Source organism: Argopecten irradians, unplaced genomic scaffold, assembly GCF_041381155.1.
Source record: "Argopecten irradians isolate NY unplaced genomic scaffold, Ai_NY scaffold_0076, whole genome shotgun sequence".
Classification (NCBI taxonomy): domain Eukaryota; kingdom Metazoa; phylum Mollusca; class Bivalvia; order Pectinida; family Pectinidae; genus Argopecten; species Argopecten irradians.
In genome coordinates this window covers 28,568-40,010 of record NW_027187543.1, presented here as the reverse complement: position 1 = coordinate 40,010, position 11,443 = coordinate 28,568, and positions in this window count along the sequence as shown.

Sequence of the window (11,443 nt, the reverse complement as noted above, 5' to 3'; positions counted from 1 at the left end):
TCTCGGTAAATTTCCACAACATATTACCACAAGCCCTCCACCTCTGGGATGCGGGTTCTAATCCCATGTGGGGCAGTTGCCAGGTACTGACCGCTGGTCGGTGGTTTTTCTCCGGGTACTCCGGCTTTCCCCCACCAACAAACCTGGCACGTCCTTATATGACCCTGGCTGTTAATAGGACGTAAAAATAAATAAACCAAACCAAACATGGCAAACAGTTACTAAGTTAAACAAAAGTTTTCGAGCTAAAAGTGATGTATACAGACACAGACCCACTCTCCCCTCAAACACATGAAAAAAAAACCAACACTAAACACAAATTTGTTTATGATCAATAAACACAATTAACTACTGAAGGAAATTTTATTTTCTTTGAGAGTGTTTATTACATAGATATGTTTTTTTTACACCATTTTCATTTAGGCTTTCTCCATTATTATGTCTGACACATTCCTAAATGACACTGCATGGTTCAAATATACATGTAAGTCAATTAAACCTTATTTTCAACAAGAGGCCCAGAGGGCCTGTATCGCTCACCTGGTTTGTAATGCCAAGTAATGCTCTGAATACAGGTTCATTGTTTCTTTTCTGAAGGAATTTTAATATTAACCTCTGAATCCCCTATTGGGCCCCACTCATCCTGCCCCCAGGGGGCCAGAGCCAAAATTTATACAAGTTCTGTTCCCCTTCCCCCAAGGATGTTTATGGCCAAATTTGGTCACAATCCAAGCAAAACTCTAAGACAAGTAGCGATTTATAGGATTTACCTCTATTTCCCCTATTGGGCCCCACCCGTCCTGCCCCCAGGGGGCCAGAGCCAAAATTTACACAAGATCTGTTACCCTTCCAAAAAGGATGTTTGTGGCCAAATTTGTTTACATCCCATGCAGAACTCTATGACTAGTAGCGATTTAAAGGATTTACCTCTATTTCCCCTATGGGGCCCCGCCCCTCCTGCCCCTGGGGGATCAGAGCCAAAATTTATACAAGTTCTGTTCCCCTTCCTGAAAGGACGTTTGTGGCTAATTTTGGTTACAATCCATGTAGAACTCTAGGACAAGTAGCGATTTAAAGGATTTAATTACCTCTATTTCCCCTATTGGGCCCCGCCGCTCCTGCCCCCGGGGATCTGAGCCAAAATTTATACAAGTTTCCCCTCCCCCAAGGATGTTTGTGGCCAAGTTTGGTTACAATCCATGCAGAACTCTAGGACAAGTAGCGATTTATAGGATTTACCTCTATTTCCCCTATTGGGCCCTGCCGCTCCTGCCCCCGGGGGGCCAGAGCCAAAATTTACACAAGATCTGTTCCCCTTCCTAAAAGGATGTTTGTGGCCAAATTTGGTTACATTCCATTCAGAACTCTATGACTAGTAGCGATTTAAAGGATTTACCTCTATTTCCCCTATGGGGCCCCACCCCTCCTGCCCCTGGGGGATCAGAGCCGAAATTTATACAAGTTCTGTTCCCCTTCCAGCAAGGATGTTTGTGGCCAAGTTTGGTTACAATCCATGCAGAACTCTAGGACAAGTAGCGATTTAAAGGATTTACCTCTATTTTCCCTATGGGGCCCCGCCGCTCCTGCCCCCGGGGGGTCAGAGCCAAAATTTATACAAGTTCTGTTTCACCTCCCCCAAGGATGTTTGTTGCCAAGTTTGGTTACAATCCATGCAGAACTCTAGGATAAGTAGCGGTTTATAGGATTTACCTCTATTTCCCCTATTGGGCCCCTCTGCTCCTGCCCCCGGGTTGTCACAGCCAAAGTTTATACAAGTTCTGTTTCCCCTCCCCCAAGGATGTTTGTGGCCAAATTTGGTTACAATCCATGCTGAACTCTATGACTAGTAGCGATTTAAAGGAAATGTTGACGGACGACGGACACCGCGCCATGACATAAGCTCATCGGCCCTTCGGGCCAGGTGAGCTAAAAACTGATCATGATTTGCTATTTAAAATGTTGAAAACTGGCTTTGAAAGGGCATGGACAAATTCACTGCTTTGTTATTCTTTATTTAGCTGTACTATAGCTTCATACCATTAATTATTGAACTACATGTCATTGAAAAGTTTTCAGTTGGATTTGGTAAAGGGAGGTAATTTGCTGTTTTGTTAATTTTCAAAATTACTCAGCAGCATAGCAATGCTAAATGATTAAGAGATATTATCTAAGGAAACAGTTTATTTTTGATAAAATGGTATTAGGGAATGAGCAAGTCCATGTGTACACTTGCATCATGTACATATATATACTGGCACACATGTATATGTACATACAATATACATAAATGTGCACCCTATCATGAATAGTGTGTGTTAGGTGGGGGGGGGGCTGTATTTTTCAGAATTGAAATCAACACGTCTCTTCTCTTGTTATACCATGTTTATAGCGCCTCACTAAATGGTATGATAACATAATAATATTCATGTAATACTAATCCTAGATGTATGATCATTTAATCATGACTTTTAAATTATAACCAGAGGCCCAGAGGGCCTGTATCGCTCACCTGGTTTGTAATGCCAAGTAATGATCTGAATAGAGGTTCATTGTTTCTTTTCTGAAGGAATTTTAATATTAACCTCTAAATCCCCTATAGGGCCCTGCCCCTCCCGCCCCCAGGGAGTCAGAGCCAAAATTTATACAAGTTCTGTTCCCCTTCCCCCAAGGATGTTTGCGGCTAATTTTGGTTACAATTCATGCAGAACTCTAGGACAAGTAGCTAGCGATTTAAAGGATTTACCGCTATTTCCCCTATTGGGCCCCGCCCCTCCTGCCCCTGAGGGGTCAGAGCCAAAATTTATACAAGTTCTGTTCCCCTTCTCCCAAGGATGTTTGTGGCCATATTTGTTTACAATTCATGTAGAACTCTATGACTAGTAGCAATTTAAAGGATTAACCTCTATTTCCCCTATTGGGCCCCACCCCTCCTGCCCCCGAAGGACCAGAGCCAAAATTTATACAAGTTCTGTTCCCCTTCCCCCAAGGATGTTTGTGGCTAAATTTGGTAACATTCCATTCAGAACTCTATGACTGGTAGCGATTTAAAGGATTTACCTCTATTTCCCCTATTGTGCCCCGCCCGTCCTGCCCCCGAGGGACCAGAGCCAAACTTTATACAAGTTCTGTTCCCCTTCCCCCAAGGATGTTTGTGGCCAAATTTGGTTACAATTCATGTAAAACTCTATGACTAGTAGTGATTTAAAAGATTAACCTCTATTTCCACTATTGTGCCCCGCCCGTCCTGCCCCCGAGGGACCAGAGCCAAAATTAATACAAGTTCTGTTCCTCTTACCCCAAGGATGTTTCTGGCCAAGTTTGGTTACAATCCATGCAGAACTCTAGGACAAGTAGCGATTTAAAGGATTTACCTCTATTTCCCCTATGGGGCCCCGCCCCTCCTGCCCCTGGGGGATCAGAGCCAAAATTTATACAAGTTCTGTTCCCCTTCCTGAAAGGACGTTTGTGGCTAATTTTGGTTACAATCCATGTAGAACTCTAGGACAAGTAGCGATTTAAAGGATTTAATTACCTCTATTTCCCCTATTGGGCCCCGCCGCTCCTGCCCCCGGGGATCTGAGCCAAAATTTATACAAGTTTCCCCTCCCCCAAGGATGTTTGTGGCCAAGTTTGGTTACAATCCATGCAGAACTCTAGGACAAGTAGCGATTTATAGGATTTACCTCTATTTCCCCTATTGGGCCCTGCCGCTCCTGCCCCCGGGGGGCCAGAGCCAAAATTTACACAAGATCTGTTCCCCTTCCAAAAAGGATGTTTGTGGCCAAATTTGGTTACATTCCATTCAGAACTCTATGACTAGTAGCGATTTAAAGGATTTACCTCTATTTCCCCTATGGGGCCCCACCCCTCCTGCCCCTGGGGGATCAGAGCCGAAATTTATACAAGTTCTGTTCCCCTTCCAGCAAGGATGTTTGTGGCCAAGTTTGGTTACAATCCATGCAGAACTCTAGGACAAGTAGCGATTTAAAGGATTTACCTCTATTTTCCCTATGGGGCCCCGCCGCTCCTGCCCCCGGGGGGTCAGAGCCAAAATTTATACAAGTTCTGTTTCACCTCCCCCAAGGATGTTTGTTGCCAAGTTTGGTTACAATCCATGCAGAACTCTAGGACAAGTAGCGGTTTATAGGATTTACCTCTATTTCCCCTATTGGGCCCCTCCGCTCCTGCCCCCGGGGGTGTCACAGCCAAAGTTTATACAAGTTCTGTTTCCCCTCCCCCAAGGATGTTTGTGGCCAAATTTGGTTACAATCCATGCTGAACTCTATGACTAGTAGCGATTTAAAGGAAATGTTGACGGACGGACGGACGACGGACACCGCGCCATGACATAAGCTCATCAGCCCTTCGGGCCAGGTGAGCTAAAAATTGATCATGATTTGCTATTTAAAATGTTGAAAACTGGCTTTGAAAGGGCATGGACAAATTCACTGCTTTGTTATTCTTTATTTAGCTGTACTATAGCTTCATACCATTAATTATTGAACTACATGTCATTGAAAAGTTTTCAGTTGGATTTGGTAAAGGGAGGTAATTTGCTGTTTTGTTAATTTTCAAAATTACTCAGCAGCATAGCAATGCTAAATGATTAAGAGATATTATCTAAGGAAACAGTTTATTTTTGATAAAATGGTATTAGGGAATGAGCAAGTCCATGTGTACACTTGCATCATGTACATATATATACTGGCACACATGTATATGTACATACAATATACATAAATGTGCACCCTATCATGAATAGTGTGTGTTAGGTAGGGGGGGGGGGGCTGTATTTTTCAGAATTGAAATCAACACGTCTCTTCTCTTGTTATACCATGTTTATAGCGCCTCACTAAATGGTATGATAACATAATAATATTCATGTAATACTAATCCTAGATGTATGATCCATTTAATCATGACTTTTAAATTATAACCAGAGGCCCAGAGGGCCTGTATCGCTCACCTGGTTTGTAATGCCAAGTAATGTTCTGAATACAGGTTCATTGTTTCTTTTCTGAAGGAATTTTCATATTAACCTCTAAATCCCCTATAGGGCCCTGCCCCTCCCGCCCCCAGGGAGTCAGAGCCAAAATTTATACAAGTTCTGTTCCCCTTCCCCCAAGGATGTTTGCGGCTAATTTTGGTTACAATTCATGCAGAACTCTAGGACAAGTAGCGATTTAAAGGATTTACCGCTATTTCCCCTATTGGGCCCCGCCCCTCCTGCCCCTGAGGGGTCAGAGCCAAAATTTATACATGTTCTGTTCCCCTTCTCCCAAGGATGTTTGTGGCCATATTTGGTTACAATTCATGTAGAACTCTATGACTAGTAGTAATTTAAAGGATTAACCTCTATTTCCCCTATTGGGCCCCACCCCTCCTGCCCCCGAGGGACCAGAGCCAAAATTTATACAAGTTCTGTTCCCCTTCCCCAAGGATGTTTGTGGCCAAATTTGGTTACATTCCATTCAGAACTCTATGACTAGTAGCGATTTAAAGGATTTACCTCTATTTCCCCTATTGGGCCCGCCCCTGCTGCCCCCGAGGGACCAGAGCCAAACTTTATACAAGTTCTGTTCCCCTTCCTCCAAGGATGTTTGTGGCCAAATTTGGTTACAATTCATGTAAAACTCTATGACTAGTAGTGATTTAAAAGATTTACCTCTATTTCCCCTATTGTGCCCCGCCCGTCCTGCCCCCGAGGGACCAGAGCCAAAATTTATACAAGTTCTGTTCCCCTTACCCCAAGGATGTTTCTGGCCAAGTTTGGTTACAATCCATGCAGAACTCTAGGACAAGTAGCGATTTAAAGGATTTACCTCTATTTTCCCTATGGGGCCCCGCCGCTCCTGCCCCCGGGGGGTCAGAGCCAAAATTTATACAAGTTCTGTTTCACCTCCCCCAAGGATGTTTGTTGCCAAGTTTGGTTACAATCCATGCAGAACTCTAGGACAAGTAGCGGTTTATAGGATTTACCTCTATTTCCCCTATTGGGCCCCTCCGCTCCTGCCCCCGGGGGGTCAGAGCCAAAGTTTATACAAGTTCTTTTTCCCCTCCCCCAAGGATGTTTGTGGCCAAATTTGGTTTACAAATCCATGCTGAACTCTATGACTAGTAGCGATTTAAAGGAAATGTTGACGGACAGACGGACGACGGACGCCGCGCCATGACATAAGCTCACCGGCCCTTCGGGCCAGGTGAGCTAACAATAATGACTGACTAATGAGCGCTTTCGCTCACTTGTCAGTCGTTATTGTTTTTATTTCATATATATATGCAAGTATCAAATTATTTTTATAATTTTGTCTCTTTATCAATTTTAGATTGAGCATCTGTTGATACAGACTATCAAGAGAGTTGCCACTGAGACAATGATGTGCTAGAGCCTTGCTGCAGCTCCTAGACATCAGTGGTATTCCCACTGCAAGAAATCGGGGTTATCTCCCCTGTCAGACATGCTTATCTCCCCTGTCAGACATTGTAATGATCTCCCCTGCCAGACATCATGATTATGAGCGAGTTCGATCACAAGCTATAGTCACCGTAGTGAAACTAAAGTGTGATCGAACTTACTTTAGTTTCATTTTGTGCAAATGTGCACAGAAACAACCAGAGGCCCAGAGGGCCTGTATCGCTCACCTGGTTTGTAATGCCAAGTAATGTTCTGAATACAGGTTCATTGTTTCTTTTCTGAAGGAATTTTAATATTAACCTCTAAATCCCCTATAGGGCCCCGCCCCTCCCGCCCCCAGGGAGTCAGAGCCAAAATTTATACAAGTTCTGTTCCCCTTCCCCCAAGGATGTTTGCGGCTAATTTTGGTTACAATTCATGCAGAACTCTAGGACAAGTAGCGATTTAAAGGATTTACCGCTATTTCCCCTATTGGGCCCCGCCCCTCCTGCCCCTGAGGGGTCAGAGCCAAAATTTATACAAGTTCTGTTCCCCTTCTCCCAAGGATGTTTGTGGCCATATTTGGTTACAATTCATGTAGAACTCTATGACTAGTAGCGATTTAAAGGATTAACCTCTATTTCCCCTATTGGGCCCCACCCCTCCTGCCCCCGAGGGACTAGAGCCAAAATTTATACAAGTTCTGTTCCCCTTCCCCCAAGGATGTTTGTGGCTAAATTTGGTAACATTCCATTCAGAACTCTATGACTGGTAGCGATTTAAAGGATTTACCTCTATTTCCCCTATTGTGCCCCGCCCGTCCTGCCCCCGAGGGACCAGAGCCAAAATTTATACAAGTTCTGTTCCCCTTACCCCAAGGATGTTTCTGGCCAAATTTGGTTACAATCCATGTAGAACTCTATGACTAATAGCGATTTAAAGGATTTACCTCTATTTCCCCTATTGGGCCCCGCCCCTCCTGCCCCCGGGGGGTCAGAGCCAAAATTTATACATGTTCTGTTCCCCTTCCCCCAAGGATGTTTCTGGCCAAATTTGGTTACATTCCATTCAGAACTCTATGACTAGTAGCGATTTAAAGGATTTACCTCTATTTCCCCTATTGGGCCCCGCCCCTGCTGCCCCCGAGGGACCAGAGCCAAACTTTATACAAGTTCTGTTCCCCTTCCCCCAAGGATGTTTGTGGCCAAATTTGGTTACAATTCATGTAAAACTCTATGACTAGTAGTGATTTAAAAGATTTACCTCTATTTTCCCTATTGGGCCCCGCCCCTCCTGCCCCTGGGGGACCAGAGCCAAAATTTATACAAGTTCTGTTCCCCTTCCCCCAAGGATGTTTGTGGCTAAATTTGATAACATTCCATTTAGAACTCTATGACTAGTAGTGATTTAAAGGATTTACCTCTATTTCCCCTATTGTGCCCCGCCTGTCCTGCCCCCGAGGGACCAGAGCCAAAATTTATACAAGTTCTGTTCCCCTTACCCCAAGGATGTTTCTGGCCAAATTTGGTTACAATCCATGTAGAAATCTATGACTAGTAGCGATTTAAAGGATTTACCTCTATTTCCCCTATTGGGCCCCGCCCCTCCTGCCCCCGACGGACCAAAACCAAAATTTTTACAAGTTCTGTTCCCCTTCCCCCAAGGATGTTTGTGGCCAAATTTGGTTACATTCCATTCGGAACTCTATGACTAGTAGCGATTTAAAGGATTTATCTCTATTTCCCCTATTGGGCCCCGCCCCTCTTGCCCCTGGGGGGTCAGAGCCAAAATTTATACAAGTTCTGTTCCCCCTTCCCCAAGGATGTTTCTGGCCAATTTTGGTTACAATCCATGCAGAACTCTATGACTAGTAGCGATTTAAAGGAAATGTTGACAGACAGATGGACGACGGACGCCGCGCCATGACATAAGCTCACCGGCCCTTCGGGCCAGGTGAGCTAATAAAACCACATTAATATTTTTTATCTGAGAGAGTGGTGGTGGTGGAGGGGGGCTTGTTCCTCATTAAAAGACCAATGGTCTGGACATACCCATTACCCGATTGATGCTCACTACATTCATCCTTTTCTGTTCATTGTATTTTTAACACAAAGGCATGTATATGCCTTGTATTTATACAAGCACGTATGGCTGACCTATATAGCTACTCATTTAAATGTGGTTGACCTCTCATTTAAATTGCGATTTTTTCTTTATCTTCTTCTTATTCATACCTACCTTCCATTACACATCTTTGATTTTATCTAATTTAAGGAAACAGTATGTATGTAATGCATAACAGCTTATATAACAAAACACATAACACCAGGTTTGTAAGTTTATTGGATGGCTGGTGCTCTAAATTTCCTGCAATATGGAGTTTAAAATAGATAATAATCTTCCATGCTGAGAAAATCCATAGAAAAATACAAACAGATACATATTCCTTCACAGACTGAATATTCTTGAAGGATTCTTTGAAATGTATTGTGTACAATTTTCTGCAATTTTGGGTCAAAACTTAAAGTCATGATATTTGGCAGATTTTCATGATATAAATTTGCATGAATAAGCACAGGAAATGGAGAAATACTATCTGAATATCATAATGCAATTGCATATGTTGTGCAGATAAATTATATATACTTTTGTACAGGTATGTTTAACAGTTGAATGAATAAATTTAGATTTCTAAGTCTGACATGTGCCTTTGATATTCTATAAATTGACCAAATCTTGTCCGAAACCAACCGGAGCAACAGATGGGAGATAAATCACATGTATGTTGTTGGCCAAAATTTGGTTACTATGTGTAATGCCCCATATCGTTCAGGTTGTATGTGTAATGCCCGATGTTGTTCAGGTTGGCCCAAACCAAGATTTTAACCAAAATTTATACAAGTTCTGTTCCCCTTCCCCAAGGATGTTTGTGGCCAAATTTGGTTACAATTCATGTAAAACTCTATGACTAGTAGTGATTTAAAAAGATTTACCTCTATTTCCCCTATTGGGCCCCGCCCCTCCTGCCCTGGGGGGGACCAGAGCCAAAATTTATACAAGTTCTGTTCCCCTTCCCCCAAGGATGTTTGTGGCTAAATTTGATAACATTCCATTTAGAACTCTATGACTAGTAGTAGCGATTTAAAAGGATTTACCTCTATTTCCCCTATTGTGCCCCGCCCCGTCCTGCCCCCGAGGGACCAGAGCCAAAATTTATACAAGTTCTGTTTCCCTTTACCCCAAGGATGTTTCTGGCCAAATTTGGTTACAATCCATGTAGAAATCTATGACTAGTAGCGATTTAAAGGATTTACCTCTATTTCCCCTATTGGGCCCCGCCCCTCCTGCCCCCGAACGGACCAAAACCAAAATTTTTACAAGTTCTTTTCCCCTTCCCCCAAGGATGTTTGTGGCCAAAATTTGGTTACATTCCATTCGGAACTCTATGACTAGTAGCGATTTAAAGGATTTACCTCTATATCCCCTATTGGGCCCCGCCCCCTGCCCCTGGGGGGTCAGAGCCAAAATTTATACAAGTTCTGTTCCCCCTTCCCCAAGGATGTTTCTGGCTAATTTGGTTACAATTCCATGCAGAACTCTATGACTAGTAGCGATTTAAAGGAAATGTTGACGGACAGACGGACGACGGACGCCGCGCCATGACATAAGCTCACCGGCCCTTTGGGCCAGGTGAGCTAATAAAACCACATTAATATTTTTTATCTGAGAGAGTGGTGGTGGTGGTGGAGGGGGCTTGTTCCTCATTAAAAGACCAATGGTCTGGACATACCCATTACCCGATTTGATGCTCACTACATTCATCCTTTTCTGTTCATTGTATTTTTAACACAAAGGCATGTATATGCCTTGTATTTATACAAGCACGTATGGCTGACCTATATAGCTACTCATTTAAATGTGGTTGACCTCTCATTTAAATTGCGATTTTTTCTTTATCTTCTTCTTATTCATACCTACCTTCCATTACACATCTTTGATTTTATCTAATTTAAGGAAACAGTATGTATGTAATGCATAACAGCTTATATAAACAAAACACATAACACCAGGTTTGTAAGTTTATTGGATGGCTGGTGCTCTAAATTTCCTGCAATATGGAGTTTATCTCTTCCCATGCTGACAAAATCCATAGAAAATACAAAACAGATACATATTCCTTCACAGACTGAATATTCTTGAAGGATTCTTTGAAATGTATTGTGTACAATTTTCTGCAATTTTGGGTCAAAACTTAAAGTCATGATATTTGGCAGATTTTCATGATATATAAATTTGCATGAATAAGCACAGGAAATGGAGAAATACTATCTGAATATCATAATGCAATTGCATATGTTGTGCAGATAAATTATATATACTTTTGTACAGGTATGTTTAACAGTTGAATGAATAAATTTAGATTTCTAAGTCTGACATGTGCCTTTGATATTCTATAAATTGACCAAATCTTGTCCGAAACCAACCGGAGCAACAGATGGGAGATAAAATCACATGTATTATGTGTAATGCCCCATATCGTTCTGGTTGTATGTGTAATGCCCGATGTTGTTAGGTTGGCCCAAACCAAGATTTTAACCAGGGATGGGTAAGGGGAGGTAATTGGCTTATTTTCACAATTTCATGCCATGGTATGTAATCAAGGTTAATGTTAAAATGATTCAGCTAAAATTATTGTTTTTGTTTGAAAAAATAACTCAATATATAATAACTTATTGAGTGCCATACAGTCCATATACATGGAAACTATAGTGTTATTTTGATATTCTTGTAAAAACACTATTTAACTTTTCTTGTTTCCTAAAATGTATGTATTTGTAAGAGATCGAGTGTGTTCGGCCAGGATGATATTGTGGACTGTTAGCAATTTCTTTTTTATTTTATTTTTTTGAGGAAAAAAAAGTTCTCTATTTGATAAAATGGGGTTAGCGGAAACTTTTACATAATTATTCATAAAAATACATGTTTCCAGTAATTATACAAAATTTGTGATGTCATATACATGACATTTCCAATCTTTCATATCATGTA